The sequence below is a fragment of the Neovison vison genome, chromosome 12 (assembly GCF_020171115.1).
Source record: "Neovison vison isolate M4711 chromosome 12, ASM_NN_V1, whole genome shotgun sequence".
In the NCBI taxonomy this organism is placed as follows: domain Eukaryota; kingdom Metazoa; phylum Chordata; class Mammalia; order Carnivora; family Mustelidae; genus Neogale; species Neogale vison.
The window spans coordinates 43,371,640-43,393,770 of record NC_058102.1 but is presented as its reverse complement, the minus strand read 5'-3'; the positions used below and the strand labels follow the sequence as shown (position 1 = coordinate 43,393,770).

Sequence of the window (22,131 nt, the reverse complement as noted above, 5' to 3'; positions counted from 1 at the left end):
CCAGCTCCATGGGGAGTCTGCTTCACTCTCTGACCTTCTCCTCGCTCATTCTCTCTCTCACTGTCTCTCTCTCTCAAATAAATAAAAATAAAATCTTTAAAAAAAAAAAAAAAAAAAAAGAGTCACTTATTATTTGTCTCCCTGAGGGAGAGAGAATCTTAAGCAGGTTCCGTGCCCAGCACAGAGCCCAACTCAGGGCTCAATGTCATGACCCTGAGATCATGACCTGAGCTGAAATCACAAGTCAGACACTGACTGAGCCACCCAGGTGCTCCTTCTGAAGTTTTTCACTATAATTTGGATTGGTTGTAGAAATAAAATTATTATTCATGTCCACATTAAAGACAAATGCAACTTTTTACATTTTCATTTACAGAATTTAACAGCTCAGGGGCGTCTGGGTGGCTCAGTGGGTTGGAGCCTCCGCCTTCAGCTCAGGTAATGATCTCAGGGTCCTGGGATTGAGTCCCGCATCGGGCTCTCTGCTCAGCGGGGACCCTGCTTCCCTTTCTCTCTGCCTGCCTCTCTGTCTACTTGTGATCTCTCTCTGTCAGATAAATAAATAAAATCTTTAAAAAAAAAAAAAGAATTTAACAGCTCACAAATTCTTCAAAGTTAACCTAACTTCAAGAACTAAAAAAACAATTTCATTTTTGAGAAGTCATGCCCTTGAGAAAAAAGACTGCTCATGTCAAATATAGTATATTGCCCACAGATTATAAAATATATTTGTTTCTGAGTTACATAATCAACTATATATTTGGGCAAATTTCCTTTTTTGACTACAACCATGCATTTCCAAAGTCTCCAATCCAGGGAAGGATTTAAAGAAAAAGAAGAAAAGCAAGAGTAATTTGTACCTAAAAATCTCATCACTATATCATGGAATAAAAAAGATCCATTTTTTTTCATTATGCGCCAACATTATAAATCTACTTAAAGTGAAAAAAGGTCTAGAATACAATCATTAAGATTTCATATTAGCTTTATGTTATATTCTTTGCCTAAATATGTTAGAATATTAGCTATTATTTTGATTGTTTTGTCAATTAATTGTAATACAAAAATCAATGTTTGGGGAGAAAAAGTTGTTGATTTTTGCTGAGTTTTTAATAGAGTCAATTTGAGATTTTTTCATTAATTTTAAAATTATATTAAAGTTTTACTTAAATTTTATAACATTTTCAGAAAAGTCATTCAGCTCTCTGATCTTCCAACATCAACATAACAATGTTTATTCATTCTGCTCAAATTTACATAAATACAATTTATTTTATTTAATAAAAATATAATACACATTTTGGAATAATTATTTTGAATTTTTTAATTTTCTTTTTGATGTGATTTATCAGAGATTCAAAATATAATATTACAGTATGAGTTCAATATTACTTTCCGATTACTGCCCAACTATATTTTGTTTAAGTTCAAGTGATGTATCTTAAAAACATCAGGGTGCCTGGGTGGCTCAGTCAATTAAGCATCTGCTTTGGGCTCATTTCATGATCCCAGGGCCTGGGATCAAGTCCCGCATCCAGGTTCTCTGCTCAGCAGGGAGTCTGCTTCTCTCTCTCCCTCTGCCCCTCACCCTTGCTCCTGCACACTCTCTGTGTATTCTGAAAATGTTATTGAATATGTGGTGGCTTTAATTGAAAGCCTGGTAAAAATATTTATGGTTCGCTTACTATTTCACAGGCACTCTTCAAAGTGCTTTGGTTATATCAGCACTCAAGACAGGTAAAGACTATTTCCTTCATGAAGCTGATGTTCTAGATTACTTTGGATTTACATGATCTCAGGGTCCTGATCTCAGGTCCTGGGGTCAAGCTCCTGCATGAGGCTCCCTGCTCAGTGGGGAGACTGCTTCTCCCTCTGCCTCTCCCCTGGCTCGTGCTTTCCCTCTCTCTCTAACACACTCTCTCTCTCTTCAAAAAATAAAAATAAATAAATAAAATTCCATTTAGTTAACATACAGTGTAATATAGTTTCAGGAGTAGAATTTAGTAATTCATCACTTATATTAAACACCAAGTGAATATAGGGGAGATTTCAGTTTTGACTTAGGTTTACACCTGTCATTTTCCCTCTAATGTCAAGAGAATGAGAGCTTGCTCTGGTTCATTACTGAATATTGTTTTCCCCAAAGAAAATGACACTTAAACTAAGACATCTGGTTCTTTCATGTTTTGTTCTGTTTCGGAATAAAGATATTAGGACTTGAGAATAAGCCTCAAGTTAAAGGCTACAATAGTCCTTTGAAAAACACATGCCTAAAAATTATACTTTTTATCATCAATATTTAATGCAGAAACTCTATACTTTACTGTATAAATCTAAAGTTAATTCATATTAGTATTTATGAAATAATTCCACCACCACAAGAGAGGTCTAGATAAAAGAGAGTGGGTGTATATTTTATTACTAATATGGAAAATCTGATGTGAGAAACCACATAATTCACAAAATATTTCATTCCTCCAGTACAACTAATTTTTTAAATAGTGTTGAGTTGTTCTAATAGTTTATATGTGTGAATATGTCGGAAAAAAATGTTAAAGAAATGTATTTCATGTTAGCTTATTTAGTCACAAATGTGACTAATTTATTATTATATAGCTCTCTGAGGCATATACATTTCATTTTTGAACAGTATCAGTTCAACAGATGTGAAATGTATATGTCTCAGACATCTATATAATATTTTTAAAGCTATGTAATATTTTTATGCCAATTATTTTATGACATGGGCTATTTTTCTTATTCTGTTCGCTTGACAAATTATTATTTCCTCCCTTAATGAATTTTTTTTAATTTTTTAAAAAATATTTTTTTAATACTTTTTAAATTTTTAAAAATTTTTAAATAATTTTTTTAATACACAACAATCTCAAAGAAGCCATTTTGATACCGGTTTATTTTATGGCTATATTTTGAGACCACAGGAAATGAAAAAAAAACAAAACAAAACTCTCTGTTCCTTAATTTTGCCTTAATCCCTAATTCTGACCCTATTCCTGTCACCAATCTCTGGGGTGGCAGATGGCTAAATCACTTGTAAACTTCCAAGTAATAGGTCCAGAAAAGAAGCTATCAGACAACATTCTAGGACAAATGCTACTGGATTTAATTTGCATAATTTAATTTAATTTTGTTGCTGCATGGTATCTTGTTTACTGCTCCAACTGCTTCATAATGATCCATATTTTGCTTTTCCATTGCCCTAGAAATACAAGCCTAGGTTACTTTTGGTTTTCTGCCCCTGAAATTAGTATTACAATGACAATCCTCATACTTGTCCTCTGACCTACTTTCATGAGAATTTTGGGGGACCTATAATTGCATGTGATTGCACAGTACATACATACTTACTATCCCTAAGTAGGGCAGGATTGTCCTATGGAACAGCTGTGTCCATTTGGACTTCTACTAGAAATGTAGGCTCTCCATGTTTCACCAATTCTTGGAAATAATCTTGTTAAATTCACCAACTGATCAGAATGAAATAGCACTGCATTGTCATCTAATGAGGTTATGATCATCTCTTCATATGCTTTTTAGACATTAGTGTTTCTCTTTCCATGAATTGCCACTATTGCCTATTTTTTGTTTGAAGTCATTGGTGTGTCTATGTACACTTTCGCATATTTCCTTGAGAAATATATTTTTGAACTTAAAAGTGACATTGCAAAACATAATCCTTTTGTTGGACTTTGGAGAAAATGTCATTTCTGGTACTAAAATTGTTTTGTTTAAATGTAGCAAAATCCATCATATATTTGCATTATGGTTGTCAACTACTTTTTCTTTTATTCAGAATTATCCCTTTCAAACAGTGTTTTTAATCCAGTTGAAATTCAACAGTGCGCCAACCATTTTCTCAATACTGTTTCTTATTAGTAATTAATGTAATTAATCTGTTTTCTCAATACTATTTCTTATTAAACAGTCTATCTTTTTAGCCCACAGGGTCGATTTCTGTGTTCTTTATTCTATTCCCTTGGCTTTTATGTCTGCTTTTTCACAGATACCACATTGTATCTTCAGACCATATTCTAATTTTTGTAGCGTGAGTCCCCTTCTTTGCTTTTCTTTTTCAAAATGGACAGTTATTCAAGTCCATTTTGTGCTTTTATATAAACTTTAACATATGATGTTTAAATTCTTCACAAATTCTGTTGGAATCAGATTTAATTTATACTAATTTGGTGAGAGTTAACATGTTTACAGTAAGTTATTTCATCCATATTGAAATTTTGTCTTGGGCACAGAGAGAGCTATATTTATGCAGATAAAAATTTATGTGTTCTTTATGTTTTGTAGTAGAGTTTTAAGATTTTCCTAAATCTTTTGTATATCTACATCTTTCCTTGGACTAATACCTAAATCATTTTTTGTTATTTATGAATGATACTTTTTTCTATTATAACACCTAGCTGGTTATTTGTGGAATAAAAAGACATTATTGATTTTCATGGGTTAATTGTGCCAAATTCATTCTTACCCAGAAGCCTTAAAAATCATTTTATTAGTTCCATAGTGTTCTGAGTGATTCTGTATGATTATCAAGTACTCTGCAAAAAATGACAGTATTTTTCTCCCTTCTAATCTTTATACATTTTATTGCTTTTTTATTTCTTACAAATATGGCCAAGACATTTAGTAAAATGTTGTAATATAACCGTGCTAAGATATATCTGTGGTCACGCTGATCTTAAACAAAAAGCAAGTATTTCTTTCTAAATTTCCTGCCGTGATTTGGTATACAGCTTTCTATAAGCTATGGAAGATTCTATCTGGCTTCCTGAGAGATTTGGAAAAAACTTTTTTTTTTCCCTAATACTACTAACTTCTTTTCCTGATTCTATTGAAATAATTATTTTCCTTCAATTAATGTGATAAGTTGATAAATTTCTGATGTGGAATAGCATTTGTATTCTTGAACTAAACTCTAATTGATCATTATAAAATATTTTAAATAATTTCTTGACTTTTGCATGTGTCACAACTTAAATGAGTCTATCATTCTTTTTTTTTTTTCCTTTTTTTTACCTTTTCCAGTTTGGAATCAATGTTACATTACCCTCATGAAACTAAGTGGAGAACTCTTAAATTTCCATCTTCATCAATAGTATATTTAAAGGTAACTGGTTCTTAGAATGTTTGAAATCATTTGGTCTGTGACTTTTTGATGGAAATGGGATGGGCTCTAATCACCTTCTGAATTTCTTTAGTAGATAATGATTTACTGAAGTTTTCTATCTTGTTTTGCACCAATTTTGGCATTTAATATATTTTCCAAAATTTAAACATTCCTGTTTAACATTGAAAATTTATAATCATGCAATTGTTCATAATTGCTATCTTGCAATCACTGTCATGTCTATAGTTAGATATTTCTTTTTCACTCAGGATTTCATCTACATTTAAATTGGTTCTGTTGTTCTTGACCAGTTATCTGGTGATTGCCTATTTATTAATCTTTCCAAAGAACCAGGTTTTGCTTGGTTAAACTTTTATTTGATTGTTTTCAAATTTCAGTGATCTCTTCCTTTCCTCCTTCTTGCTTGTCTAGATGTCTTTATCATGCTGTCAGTGTTCTACTAACTTCTTGAAATAGATGTTTGTCTTGATTTATTTTTAACTTTTTCTTGCTCTTTGATAAATGTACTTAAAACTAGAAATCTTTTCCTAAGCAGAATTTTTCTGTGTTACAGTAGTTTTGGCATGTTATGTTTTCATTGTCATGTAATTCTAGGTATTTTTCTGATTTGTCTTACGGGATCGTCCTTCATGTAAGATTTATGTTTTAGTTTCCAGATGTATTGAGTTTTAAGGTATTCCTTTATTATCAATTTCATATTATTGTATTATGATCAAAGAAGATAGTTTTTGAGATGTTGATTCTTTGAATTTATGAAATTTCCTTTGAGGTCTAAAACTGTTGATTTCGGTGTGTGGGCTTAAAAAAAAGTAGGAAGTTATATGTTCATTCCAGCTCTTGTGTTCTAGATCCATTTTTAAAAATAAGATCTAACATATCTATTTTTTTTCTTATGGAGTTTTAAAAGTCATATTAAATTTGTTTATCTGTTATTAAAATTGCTAACCCTTTGTTAAGAATATCTTTTTTTATATCATTATATTCAAACTCCTATTGTTCTTTTATTTCAAGTGAGTCTTGAACCTTTGGCTGATGTATAAAGAATTTTCTTTTATGTTGATTATTGTTCTCCTAGGGCTTATTTTTGTCATCTTATTTTCTATTTCTATCTGTCATCCCTATGGGTTTTTTGGTCTTCCTTTATGCTTGTTATTGCATAACTAATCTCCTGATTTGAAAGTTAAACATAGTAATTTTATTAATCTAGTGTCTACTCTTAACTTTCTGCTAACACTCAGCACATTTTTAATCTCCTTGCAGCCCCCAACCCCCACCACCTCATCACATTATTATCATCTATAAATTGAGTCTTGGGTGGTTTTATATAGAAAATTAGGTAGAAAGTAGGTAGGTACGTAGGTAGGTAGATATGTAGATAGACTATAAATAGATAGCTATATATAGATACATCAACATACAGATTGGTAAGGTGCACTTAATCCTTATATTTGTGAACAAAGATAATTTTCTTAGTCATTCACTCAGTGTTATTTTCAATCTCATATTAAATATGCCTGAATTCATTTTCTAAGGCTTGTTTGTTTGGTTGAGTACTTCCTTTAAGACCGATTGAGACCCTTTGAGGACTTACACCAAAGAATGTAATTCACTTTTACATTTAAATGATAGATTAGTTGAATAGCTAACATTGGTTCTAAGTTTCTTTCCTTCAAAATCCTAAAAATACTACTGCATCAGTTTCTTGCATTGAGATATTTGGTGAGAAATCCAATGTCATTTTAATTATTGTTCATTAATAGATCTTTTCTTTCTCTATGGAAGTTTTTAGTAGGTTTCATCCTCTTTGTTTGTTTGTTTTGTTTTGTTTTGTTTTGTTTTTACTTTGGAATTCTCTAGGGCATTTCAGTCTGAGGTATTTCATTTATTTTTATTTCTGAGCATCTTAGTCATTACTTCTATAAATATTTCCATCTCTTAATATTTTTCTTCCAAAGAGATTTCCACAAGTATTGGAAATCCTGCTTTTATTTTTGAAATATATTTTTCATTTATATTTTCCATCTCCTCATTATTTTTGATACCATCTAGGAAAATTACCACACTTCATCTTCTAGAGTATTACTTTTTTGGTGCAATTCATTCTGCTATACAAAATGTTTTGAGCTCCCATCCCACTTTTTACACTTGTCCTATGCAGGGTCTTTCCTGGGACTGTATGTCTATGAGACACAAAGGGAGAGGCAAAACAACAATACTGCAATAGATGTTGGAGTCAGGCGTGGCTGAGAATTGTTCTTCACTTATACCGTAGGCTTTGCCGTTTTTCCCAGCAGTCTTCCACTAGCTCTTAAGTGTCAATGGAGAAGAGTGAGAAAGAAAACCATTCAGGGGCTGGTGGGTATGTGTTTATATATATATAGTTTGTTTATATATTTTTTTATATTTTTACTGCTCCAGCAAGGCTTGAACCTTACCCCAAGTTGTCCCAATGGGCATTGCTGGCTTCCGCCTCTCAGTTGCAATGTGGCACGCAAGGATCTTCCCAAGGGGAGGAAAAAAACACCCAATAAAAGCTTTCTTCTCAGCAGACCTTTCATCCATGGCCTACTTGGTTGTCAATTTCTCCTCACACCATGACCCAAATAGCTCTGTCTCCACAGGAGTTTCAGGAGTTTCAAATGGTCTGTATGAAGCACAAGACCTAGTAACTCTTCCCTTTGCTTCTGTGGCATCTCTGGAGTTCAGTTTGGGAAAGACTATGTTTTTCACTATTTCCTCAGAAACTGGAGCTAGACTTAATTTCTCTGAGTCTCTCTCTTAATTCACTTTTATCAGTTCTCCTTAGAGAGAGTAAAAGAAGTTTACATAATTCCAATCCTATTTTTAAATGGTTGCTATTTCGTAAAAATTTCAGAAAAATAGCAGATAGCATGGGTTGAGGCTCAGAAATGTAATTAAGATCAGACAGATATTAATATCACTTACTAATTATTTAGAATTAAAAATTATCGATGAGTATCCTGGAGTGAGGATGGTAAAGGTCAGGAATAGGGTGATGCTCAGAGATAATTTTCAAGGATATTTCTTGTATATATGACATAAAAACTTTTTAAATATTTTAACATTAGGGCTTTTTTGAGACTCGGTCAAAGTTGCATAAAAATGCCTTTATTCTAACTTATATGTTAATGTACCTCTGTTTATTGTCTGCTGTGAGCCAAACACTGTAACATGCTTCTGCTTATCACTTAGGAAAGTGCTTTCTTCTACATTGTCTTGTATGATTCCTCAGGCTCACAAAAGGTGAGTTACCCTAGAACTCGGGTCTTCTGCTTCCAGAGTCTCAACACTTGCCTCTAGACTCTACAGAGTGAGCAGAGGTAATCCTGAGTATAATTAGTAATACAAGTTAACCAATTTTCTCTTTACTTCTAGCAGCCTTATTCAGATACCAGTTGCCCAGGGATCCCTTTTTGGCACAACTTCATGGAAATGACATGTTCACAAACTTTGACATCCACGGTCTTATAAAACCTCACATCCCACACTGTCCCATTCCCACACTGTCTTACTAGATGATTACCCTGCTCATTGCATTTGATGGCATTTTTAAGTAGATAGTGGATTAATTTGCCTTGCTCTCAAAGGGTGTTTAAATAATTATCAGCAGCCTCCAATGCCTTAACTCAAGGGCATGAATAATGCAGTAATTTCCAGCTCTCTGGCAGGGCTAGTGGGAGAAATGTTTTTGAATCTTGGGGTGTGGGAGTCCTAAGAATTGGGCTTGACATTAGCTGAATCACCCTGTGTGGGCAGCTCCACGCACAATACCCACATAGCCGGTTAGCCTAAACCTACAGTAGTCGACCTAAACTTGTAGGTATGTAGAGGCTCAAGACTCAATTTCAAAAGATGAAAAATGTCAACACTTTTAGAGCCATTGAAAACCATGTACATATGTAACCATATTACTTATGTTACATAGTTATTTGTATAACAAATTACTATGAAACTTAATTCAAGATGAATTATAAAAGCATGTTAACGTTTTTACTTTGTACTATGTGCTCATATCACCTTAAAAGAATTAGGTCGACTAATTATATCCGTTGAAGTCATAACTTTATGTTTTTATTTATTTTTTCAACACAGTTCTACCCTGGCCTAAAATGCCCCTATGTGATCTATGCCCCAGCTCCTTTCCCACATTCTTTCTCTTGCTCAGCTCCAGCCCCACTGGCTCCTTGATACTCCTTGATCTTACCAATAACACTTTGGTGTTCTGTCTTCTCAGAAACAACCTTGTCCCAGATTTCTTCTGGTGCTAGGCATTCCTTCACTAGCCTATACACATGGCACCATACCATCCACTCTCTATCTCCCCATCCCTACTGAGGGTATGCCCATTTCCAACCTCTGGTATATGGTAGACAATATTTACTTATGTATTTTCTTTCTTTCCTTACTAGAATCTAAATTCCATGACAGCAAAGACCTTGATTTGTTGAACCCTTGTGCCCAGGCAAAAGATTGGAAATTCAATAATTATTTGTTAATGAATAAACCAAAAGAGAATTTAATCATGTTTATCATAGCATTATTCACAATAAGTAAGATATAGAAACAACCTAAATGTCCATCAACAGATGAAAGGATAAAAGAAATATGGGAAAACACATAATGGGATATTATTTAGCATGAGAAAGGAGGACATCCTGCCTGTTGGAACAGCATGGGTGGACCTTGAACACGTTATGCGAAATAAGATAAATCAGAAACGTGCTGTATATCTTAAATTTACTCAATGTTACGTGTCATATTTATCCAGTTTAAAAAAAAAAGAACTTCAAAGATCCTAGATACTATAAAGGTTTGGGGAGAGCCTTATGAGATACAAAATAAAAATAAATTCCAATCTATAAAATAAATAATTTTAAAAAGAGAATTGAAGTACCACGCATGTTCGCAGTTTGAATCCTATAATTCTGAAGTAATGCCATATGAATGAAAATGACATAATGTTTCTGCAAATGCCTAAAAGGGCATAATGTCTTATATAAAATAAAAGACATTATTAACATTTTTTCTGGCTTTTAACACTTTAAATTATTCTTCATTACTGCTTTAATAGCCAAATGAAGACTGCGTTTTTAATCATCTGAATCTTGTTTAATTTAAAATATTTAGATCTAAAAGCATGCCAATAAAATCAACAAGCAGAAATGTCTGTTCATGTCCTCTGCCATTTGCGACAACATGGATGGAACTAGAGCGTATCATGCTCAGCGAAATAAGTCAAGCGGAGAAAGACAACTATCATATGATCTCCCTGATATGAGGAAGTGGTGATGCAAATGGGGGCTTAAGTGGGTAGGAGAAGAATAAATGAAACAAAATGGGATTGGGAGGGAGACAAACCATAAATGACTCTTAATCTCACAAAACAAACTGAGGGTTGCTGGGGGGAGGGGGGTTGGGAGAAGGGGGTGGGGTTATGGACATTGGGGAGGGTATGTGCTTTGGTGAGTGCTGTGAAGTGTGTAAACCTGGCGATTCACAGACCTGTATCCCTGGGGATAAAAATATATATTTATAAAAAATAAAAAAAATTATTAAAAAATTAAAAAAAATCTATGTGCAAGTTTTTAGGTGTTTACTTCTATACTATCAATTGAAAGATCAGTAATTAACTTATGCTTTGTGATTGAGACTTATCAGAGTCATTATTAGAACCACATCATGAAGTTAGATGGCATATGTAATTTTTATTCTACCACATACATCAGCATAACAAACATCACATGATTCTATTTTGGCAATCAGGTTAACTCTATCTCTACACCTTTCTCTGCCACTGTGGCAAAAAATTCAACTACAGTCGTTACTGAGGCATTTCTTCTTTTTTGTCCAAGTTTCTATGATGATCTGAGGGCTTTATGCTGTCTAGAAAATGAAGGATCCCTGGTCTTTCATTCTCACTAAGGACTGAAGGCATGCTTGTATTTCAAATTGACATTTTCCCTTGGGGAAGGTAACATGCTAAGTGCAACAGAAGCTATAGGCTCCCTGACTCATCCTCCACTTTAACCTATCCTTTTTAGCCCTCTTGTACAGAAGTAACTATAAACACTAAAGACACAATTTACCAAGTTCTATGGAAGCTTGGAAGTCATGGTATAGAGTCTAGCAATGACTGAAAAGCAGAAGTTCACTGATACTGCTTTTCACCATGGCTACTTCCCCATTCTGCTTCCCGAAACAGTGACATGAGGCTGCCAGTACAGATGCCATATGAAAAGCAAAAGGATAAAAAGCAAACATGCTAAGGCTGGCAGAATGCAGAGACAGGAAGAGCCAAATGACATTGCCGGACAGCTGAGATAATGCCAAGAACCTACTACCTATGAGTTAAATTTTACATCTAAAAAAATACACAGCTATTTGTTTTAAGATATTTAAAAGTTCTCTTTTTTTTATAGCTGAAAACATCTCTATTTGAAATACCAACTTTGGGTAAAGGGATCTTTGTCTGTCACAGCAGCCATGCAGCTGAGGACCCCACATTTTTATGTGTATCATTTTGCACAGTTGGTGCTGTCTTTCCAGGCTATTGTGAGAAAGTGGGTATAGCTACCTGTTATTCCTGGCAGCACTTCAAAAGCCTGCCTACTTCTCAATCATGGGGAACTTTGACTTTCCCCCGAGTGAGTGAGCAGTTCTAGCCTTTTCCCTGTCAGCACTTTATTTATTTTCTTCTTTGGAAAGATCAAGCATATTCACTGAGAATGGGACTTTACACACATACATTAGCATCTCTTCTCAAGGATGAAATAGAGGAAGGAAAGGAATAGGGAAAGAAGATGCTAATGTTAGGTACTTTTTGCCTATTAATATTCTCAATTACACGCTTATAACCTATCCTTTCTGGGGGTAAATAGTTGATTTAGTCATCCAAAAGATCAGTTTTTAATTCCAGAGTTTGTCTCAGCTACCAATAATCAATCAACTGAATGAAGGACATACACAATACATTGTTGGTTAACATATCAAAGGACAAATGTCCATATTTCAATCTCGCCTATGAAAAAATAGTTAAAAACACAACCAAAGTTTAACTTGAAAGCAGATTCTGTTACTAGGAATAAAAGAAAAGTCCCATTTCAGCTCTTTCTTAGCCACCTGAAATCACCTTCACGCCAGAGTCCACGTATTACATTCATATCAAGCATTATTTTCAAATATTTCTCTCTGTCTAGAAATAAACAGAATTTGTTTGCAAAATAGTTAAAAACATAGCCTTATTTTTTTTCTCGTTATAGAGAAATATGCTGCTATTTTTTCCATCTTAGAAAAAAAAAATAGTTCAACTCCACATTTTCCCACCTGCAGTTGCCCTATTTCTTTGTTCTTTTTTTGCAACAAATCTCCTCAAAGGAGATTCTACATTTACTGTGTCCAGTTCTTCTGTTGCACACCCTTAAACCTATTCTAATCGGGTTTTTAGTTCCAAGAGCATCAACAAAGCTGATCTTGTCAAGGTTTCCAATGGCTTCCTTGTTAAAACCCAACAGCCAGTTCTCAGTTGATTCTCCCCCTCACCATCATTCATTTTAGTTCTAAGATTTCAGTTCCCTGCATTCTCTTAGTTTTCCTCCTAACTAAATGTTTTTACATTCTCAATCTCATGTCATCCTGACAATCTCTCCTTACTCATTAATGTGAAAGTGCCCTAAGAATCAGTCCCTAGATCTCTTCCCTGTTCTGCCTCCACATACTTGCTCACCTACTATGATGGTTTTAAACACCGTCTTTATACGAGCACCTGCCAAATATAAATCTTCAGCCCAGACAGTTTACCTGATCTCCAGGCTTTTACATCTACCTGCCTCCTTGAAATATCCACTTGGATATTCAAAGGAAATCTCATATTTAACATACATAGAGCTAAAGGAATTAAAAATTCCTTTTGTCTAGGAATGAAAAATAGAGTTCATCATTTTGTAAGAAAGAAACCTACAAATACATCAATATATTATCTACCTTTTGAGCCTGGCCAGTTTTTCAATAATTGAATCAGATTAATATGCAGATTTTAGAAACAAAGTTATAAATTTTCCAAATATAACTTTTGTTTTACGAAATAATGTGTTTCAGAAGAATCAAATAAAGTTTTCTCTTTTCCCAACTCTATTCTCCTCGATTCAAAGAAAAATGTGCCAAGTTATTCCTAAAGAAGAGTTATCCTATCTTTGTCCATTTCCGTCTCAAAAATGAGCAATCCAAAGTCTTGTGTTACTCCTATTGTTAGCAACAACATTGATCAGTTTCTTCCCCCCTTTCTCATGCTAAATTCAGACATGTTTTCCATTTTCATAGGATTGTGAGAAATAGCTAAGCAAAGAGTTATGTGATCATAGCCACTTTTTTTTTTTTTTTTTTTTTTTACCAGTTTAGAGTAGAAGCTATTCCTAATGTGAAAGGACTAGATGAAACGCTTTTTTGGATTTGGTAATTTTCTGAAGAATCCGCAATAGACTAGAGATACCGATACCACAAAGATTATAGTTAATTTTGGTTGATAGTAGTGTGACGCCGGGGTAATGTTGGAATCTCTTTAGCTTATTCTACAGGATAAAATAGAAATAGCAGGAATTATGTTAAAATTGTGTTAACAATTTCTAGTCATTGAACCTTTAAATTACCAAGGATATTTTGCTAATTTCTACTTATTATTATAAAATATAAATACCTTGATCTCTGGAGATATTCTGCAAATAAGAAAATCCTTTGAAAATCTGTTCATGTTGATGCTAGGATAAATATGAAAGGAAAATTTCATTATCTTTAAAGGCAATTGGAAATGGGTTTAGAAACTATTGCCAACATTTTTATTCAGTAAGATCTACCACAAAGAAAAAAATACTAGGGAACAAAAATCACAAGTTGCTACACTCTTCATTAAAAAAAAAAAATCAATGAAAATACCATAATAATTATAATCATAATAGCAGTTCACATTTACTGAGCAGAATCTTTGTACACAATACTGTACTAAACATATTACAGGCATCTTCTCATTCAGAACTCAAGACAAAATTATGACGTGGGTATTATTATTCTTACCAGATGACAACTTTCTACAAAACTTAGTGTTTAAATTACTTAATTACTTGCTGGAAGACATATAGCTAGTAAAGGATAAGAACAAGATTCCAACTTAAATTTACTTTGCCTCAAACCCCATTTTCTTTACCATAGGTCAACTAGATTTATCTTAACTGGGTTTATCACAGCACAATAGTACCTAATTACTTGTGCTAATTGTGGAGATGGGGCCCCAGAGGAGATCTGTAAAGTGATTTTCTTGTCCTCGGAATTAACTCTGGCATTTGCTGTTATAATGGTTGAAAGAATTATGGGTTTAAAATACCATAACTAGAGTCCAGAGTCTGTGACAAATTAAAGTTTCATCTAGACTGATATCAGTGTCTGAGAAGGTCCAGTCCAATGGGTGAGGCAGGACAGCAAGGGATTCAGGGACAGTGATAAACACAGTGTTGATGATATCTCAGATACCTGTGAGGTTCTGGAGATACTTAAAAAGGAACCAAGTAAAAATAAATAGTTGTCCTAGGCAAGTAAAAGGAGCCAAATGATAAAATGGCAAGCTTGAAATTTTGTGTTTTATTCTGACTTTGATAGAGGAATAACTAGGGGAGAACACAGTAAGAAATGAATTTCAGAAAAATCAGTGTAAGTAACAGTTCAATTTTTTAAAAATGTGATAAATTTTTTTTATGAGCCCAGTAATGTGCCAGGCAGTAGAAATGGGGTGATGAATGCCTGCTGGGGACCCTAAGGGTCAGTGTCCAGAAAAGGAACAAGCCTAACAAGCTCATTTTATCATGTTCCTTGACAATAAAACAAGAAGAGAGGAATGGCAGCAACTTATCAGTTGACTACAGCCCCCTGTCAATTTAACCATCTGAGAAAGAGTGAACGTAACTCTTTCAAAAAAGGAAAGCAAGCAATTGAGTTTTAATAACTTTTTAAAAAAGATTTTATTTACTTATTTGACAGAGAGAGATCCCAAGTAGGCAGAGAGGTAGGCAGAGAGAGGAGGAAGTGGTCTCCCCGCTGAGCAGAGAGCCCAATGCGGGGCTTGATCCCAGGACCCTGTGATCATGACCTGAGCAGAAGGTAGAGGCCTTAACCCACTGAGCCACCCAGGAGCCCCAAGTTTTAATAATTTTTAAGTAATATTTACAATATTATGAAAATCTTCTAAAGCTCTATTTCAAAATTAAAGTAAGTTATAGAGTCATTGGAATTGCTCCTCACCCCTACCCATTTCGTATAAATCTTCAGCTTGTTTTATTGTGATTCACAGCATATGATATGTACTAAGGAACTGTCGAAAATAAATTATGTCATGCCAGTTAAACAGGCAAGGAAGCTGAATATTATTAGACTAGGACTCAGGACTATTGCAATACAGAAGAGAATTGAATTCAATTCTGTTAAAACAAAAGCAGGAGAGTTTAAGCACTGGGGTGAGTGAGAGGAAAAATACTGGAGGACATTTGGGAAAAGGTTGGTCAGTGTGGTTAGGCCATCTGTGCTTGCTAACTGGCATTTATGGGAAGTTAGGCTCCTATCCTCCCACAGACACTGGTGGATAGGGACACTTTCATAATTATTATATTTTAAAGAAATGGCTCCTAGGCACTTGAGACAAGACATACTTGAGTTGTAACTGGCAAGAGTTAGAAGAAAATTTATACTTCCAAGGGATAGAGAAAGAACTTACAATGTCAAGTTTCCCAACATAAATGCCCCAAGAAAAGGAAGACCAGGGGCCTCAGTCAAGAAAAAACAAGTCTAAAGTTTAGTCAAGCTGAGGACAAAGTTAAGACATCTTGGTCATAACTACCAGCTGGTAATTCAATGTTTTTTAGGCAATATGTAACTTGATATTTAACATGAGAAACAATCTCAATTTAATGAGATATGGTTATGTAAAGGATTTTTTGATAGTTGAGGCAACAGAAATTTCTGCCTCTGGCCTTCTAGTGGTCCACATATGTCAGACAATGTTTTGTAAGTATTAATTCCGTGTGTTCTTTTTCTTTATGTCCAATAAACCAAATGTCAATACATGGACATTTGAGAGCAAGAAAAGCTGTTATTAAAAGACAATCTTCTTCCATTTTAATATTTTTGGCACTTAATGTAATTTTTCTGCATAGAATTATCCATTCCAAAAACAGAAGAAGATAGAGCTAAATCTTTTTTTTTTTTAAGATTCTATTTATTTATTTGACAGACAGAGATCCCAAGTAGGCAGAGAAATAGGCAGAGAGAGGAGGAAGCAGGCTCCCCACTGAGCAGAGAGCCCAATGCGGGGCTTGATCCCAGGACCCTGGGATCATGATCTGAGTCGAAGGCAGAGGCTTAACCTACTGAGCCACCCAGGACCCCCAATAGATCTAAATCTTAACAACTTTAATTTTGATATTAAATTATAATGATATTTGCCCTAGAAATATCATTTGTATCATTAAGAAGTTCCACATTAAAAAGCAATATGTTCTCAGTAGTATTTTGTCATTATATTTTGCTCTTGCATAAATCAGACCAAAAGCCCGTACAAATATGTATTATATAAATAAAAAAATAAGGCCAGTAATATTTTATATTTTGACAGTCATTAGTTGATTCTGAAAGCATTTGACCTTAATATTAATGTAAAGGAAGAATTTATTTTTTTCGTCAAAACTAAAAGAAGAAAATAAAAAGAGGACATCTTAAGAGAACGTTGCTAAGTTCATTCTTTCCTAGAGAATGCGAAAATTGGTGGTCTCTAACTCCTTGTAATGCAATGCAAACCTTTTCAAGGTCTCCACTGAAAAGAATGTCTCACTCTTTTGGGACAAACTTACTCCAAAATGGTTTATGAAGCAGAATTATAGAATTATTTCTTTATCTTTGACTTGTCTTTTTGGTTATTTCACACTAAATGACCTTGGCTTCGGGCCATATTCAGTATTTGCTACTTCATCTTATGCCCCTTCTTTCTCTTTGTATATTTAGCTGTGTGTGAGTGTGTTTTTTAATCATTAACTATCTTAGACTCTGGAAATTTCTACCTGCACCTTCCAGAATTCCTGTAATTTTTTTAAGCTTCTTGCCACACCCAAAGTGAGAAGGAACAGTGACTGCAACAATAAGGAAGATCATGTAGAACATTTAAACTAGTGCCCTTGTTTCCAGAGAAACCATTACTGGCAAATGTGAGCTCTCAAGAAAAATACATACACATACACAGTAACTCCTTAGTTACTGCTTCATGCTGAATCCTTTGCAATGAAGTTACAGGTTTGGTTTTGTTTTGGTTTGTTTTGATCAGTAAATTAAGCACATCTTAATATAGCTTCTTTGGGCCATTAAGAAAGATTTGGTTTTATGTAACCTTTTAGTTATGTAACCCTGAGACCATTGGTTAAAGAAAGATTTCAGGAACTGTCACACTCAAATGAAATTAAGAATCCTTTCAATATGGTGGTTATTTTTGGCCATTTCAAGTTACTATGTACCCCTAATAAAAATGTGAAAATTTCACCTAATCTCAAAGTATTTAAATCATTTTGCTATGACAACTCTTCCTGGCTTATATGAAAATTCATTCCCCCCTAAACAATTTACTTGATTTTGAATTATGTGAAATATCCTTATCTCATCTGTTTTACTATGAGAACTATACTGAAATATGAAGATGTAAGTTCTATGGGTTTACAATAAATGTGCACTATTTTACAAACAGTAATACATCAAATTTTATTCCAAATTCGAAATCTGGCTCAAAAATGAAAAAAAAATAATTTCCTAATAAAGATACTTGCCTGGCCTGCTAGTATATGACTAGTTAAACTGGAAGGTAAGTAGAGACATGATATTTATAAAATCTATAATGGTTCAGCTCATGCTAATTAAATCATATACACAAAATTACCCTGAGCAAAAGAATATTTTTTTGAATTGTAATGCAGCTAAGAAAATTGTCCTTATACTGTCAGTTTCATTTGTTGCTGATGAAATGTAACATTATATGACTATGGGAAAGTGGCTTTTAAAGTATGGTCATAAAATTTTTCATACTCTTTAAACCAATAATACCATTTGGGGAATAATTTTTGAGAAAAACCCTCCCTGTCAAAAAATAAAATAAAAAATGTATATACACAAAATGGTCAATGCTTATTGAATCATAATAGAAAGTAGGAAAAAGAAATAGAAATCATGAATAGCTAAGGGGAATGAATATATATAGAACATTAACCAGATGGGATATTATGCATCCTTTTTCACATTCTAATTGCTAAAACAATATACCTATGTTCAAAATGTTTAGGAAAAAATGCTATTCTGTTGTAGTAATTTCAAATATCTATGTTGCATTAGGCCATATGAGACAGAAGCAACACCTGTGGAATGTTTGTTCTTTGTTTTGTTTTATTTGCTCATAATATATATGCATAAGACTTTACTTTTTAAAATGGCATATATGTCCAGGCCTCATCCCCAGAAATAATTTCAAGAGGTTTAGAACTGAGCAAGCCATGTACAGTTTTAAAGGGAACCAACAGTTTTTCTGATGCAGAGCCAGAAAGGGACCAACACACTAGATGGGAGTTCTTCAATGGTAAAGGTGACATGTGTCCATCGTGGGGCCCTAGAGCTCTTCCTTGAGCATGTGCAGAGTTAGAACACCATCTGCAATGAAGAACGGACTGAGGCGAGAAAGTTAAAAGACCAAGCTAAAGCATGACTGAAATGATAGGTTAAATATACACGTCTGTACACAAACTCCCACAGTACGCTAAAATTATAATATGAGAATCACAAAAGGAAAAAAAAGCAAATTGACAACATGAAACCATTCAGTTTGTGGAGTAGAAAACTATGGAATGATAATTAACTTTTTCTTTTTTTTTATTTTATAGAAACTTTTCCTGTATTTTATTTAGAAGCTATATTTTCAAAGATTTCAGTTATTTATTTGAGAGAGAGAGTGAGCAAGAGAGAGAGAGAGAGAATGAGCAGGGAGGGAGTAAGGGAAGGAGGGAGAAGAAGTAGCAGGCTCCCCATGGAGCAGGGAGATTGATGCGGGGCTGGATCCCAGGACCCTGGGATCATGACCTGAGCTGAAGGCAGAAGCTTAATGGACTGAGTGAGCCACCCAGGAATGCCCCCTCTCATTTTATTTTTAAGGAGAAAGAATCGGCTAGTGAATAATCAACCAATATATTTACATCTGGAAATGAAACAGCAAATTTATAAGGAATCCACGCAGTGCACAGGATTAGCATTGAAAAGATGGGTTAGAACTGTAATTTTGCTGGCAATGTAAGAGGACCAAATGAAAAAAATGACTGTAAACTAGCATACTCTTACCATATGACCTAGCAATTGTGCTCTTGGTGTTTAGCCAATGAATCGCAAACTTCAATCTACACAAAATCTCACACAGATGTTTATAGCTGCTTTATTTATGATTGTCAGAACTTGGAAGCAACCAAGATGTCTTTTAGTAGGTGACTGGATAAACTGGGATGCATTCAAAAAAATGGGATATTATTCAGCACTAAAAAGAAATGAACTACCAGGCCTTGAAAAGCCAAGGAGAAAACTTAAATGCATATTACTAAGTGAAACTTTTCAATCTGAAAAGAGTACATACAGTATGATCCCAACTACCTGATGTTCTGGGAAAGCAAAACTAAGAAGACAGTTAAAGGTCATTGGCTGCCAAGGGCTAAGGGGAAAGAAGGGATGAGCACAGAGGATTTTTAGGGCAGTGAAACTACCCTTTTTGATACTACAGCTTTGGATACAATGTCATTACACCCTTAACAAATCTATAGAACATGTAACACCAAGAGTGAACCCTTATGTAAACTAAGGACTTTGGGTGGTAATGATGTCTTTGTACATTCACAGATTGTAGCAAATATGACTAGGGTGTGGGGCACAGAAGGGGAGGTTGTGCATGTGTGGGGACAAGGGGAAAATGGGAACGCGCTCTACTTTCTGCTCAATTTTGCTGTGGACTTAAACTGCTCTAAAACATAATCTATTTTTTTAAATAAAATTAGTTTATTAATTCCAACAATAATTGGGATTCTAGATGAGGTTTCCATAGTCTTTGAATATCTTATTGTTCAAAACTCATATTCAGAGGCACCCGGGTGCCTCAGTCAATTAAACCTCCCACTCTTGATTTCTGCTTGTGTCATGGTCTGGCGGCTGTGGGATGGAGTCCCATGATGAACCCTACATTGGGGACTGTGCTCAGAGGGAAGTCTGCCAGAGATTTTCTCTCTCTGTCTCCTGCTTCCCGTCCCCCTCACTCCATGCACAGGTGCTCTCTCTTTCTTTCCCTCAAATAAATAAATCTTGTTTAAAAAATATCGCATATTCAGCCATCTTGCGTCCCCGTGCGTGCACCTATTCTCAGCTGGTCCACCTGAGATACCCCCGAGTACCAGCCCTAGTCCCCCACGTGGTCCCCTTTCTGCCCCCAACAAGATGAAAAAACTATCATGAACCAGGAGAAACTCGCCAAACTGCTAGCACAAGTGCGCATCGGTGGGAAAGGAACAGCATGCAGAAAGAAGGCAGTTCATAGAACGGCTACAACAGATGATAAAAAACTTTAGTGCTCCTTTAAAAAGTTAGGGGTAAACAATATCTCTAGTATTGAAGAAATGAATATGTTCACAAACTAAGGAACAATGATTCACCCTAAAAACCCCAAAGTTCAGGCACCACTGGCAGCCAACACATTCACCATTACAGGTCATGCTGAGACAGAGCTGCTGACAGAAAGGTAGGGTCTTTTTAATTTTTTTTTTTAAGATTTTTATTTATTTATTTGACAGACAGAGATCGCAAGTAGGCAGAGAGGCAGGGAAGCAGGCTCCCCGTTGAGCAGAGAACCCGATACCGGACTCGATCCCAGGACCCTGGGATCATGTCCTGAGCCAAAGGCAGAAGCCTTAACCCACTGAGCCACCCAGGCGCCCCAGAAAGGCAGGGTCTTAAACCAACTTGGTGCAGACAGTCTGACTAGTTTGAGAAGACTGGCTGAAGTTCTGCCCACACAATCTGTGGATGGAAAAGCCCCACTTGCTACCGGAGAGGAGGAGGATGATAAAGTTCCACATCTTGTGGAGAATTTTGATGAAGCTTCCAAGAATGAAGCAAGCTGAATTGAGTCAACTTCTAAAAAAGATAAAACTTGAAGAAGTTACTGGGAACTGCTATTTTATATGATGACTGCTTTTTAAAATATTGTTCATGGATCTGATAAAATCTAGATCTCTAATATTTTTACACCCAAGCCCCTTGGACACTGCAGCCCTTTTCAGTTTTTGTTTATACACAAGTCATTCTTTGCAGCTAATTAAGCTGAAGAAGCCTGGGGATAAAGTTTGAAACGAGGTTAAAAAACAAAATACATTTTCAGTGGTCCATCACTTTGAATGACTGTATGATAATTAAAGAAAAAAATCAAGTAATACTATTTCTTAATTTTTAGACAACAATGAAAAAAATATTTTTGAAACAGAGTTAGATTAAGGGGGAACAGGAAATTATTAAATTTAGGATCAATATTAATACTGAATCCCTTTTTGAGAAAATTAATATATATCTATAGTTTAATAGTGTTTGAGAATTTAAACAATTAATTGAACTTTGGAAGGAGAAATTGGGAGGGAGAAAATTTTTTGCCAGTAAGGAAAAATTTTAAGCCACATATTTTAATCATCATAAACTGCTAGGGATTTCAATATTTTAATAGATTCATTTAGCTCTAAATGTCTTCAAGCACGCTATAAATCTTCTAGAGCCACTGCTTTGTAATATAGCCTTTTAACATATTCATTGTCTCTTTCCAGGATAAGTTCACTATTGCTATTCCATTAGTCTGTTTTGTGATTTATTTC

At 34.6% G+C, this 22,131-nt stretch overlaps 1 pseudogene; it reads left to right on the top strand.

Moving 5' to 3' along the window:
* The first annotated feature begins 20,709 nt into the window (after positions 1-20,709).
* LOC122891654 lies at positions 20,710-21,393 on the top strand (annotated as a pseudogene).
* Positions 21,394-22,131: the final 738 nt, after the last annotated feature.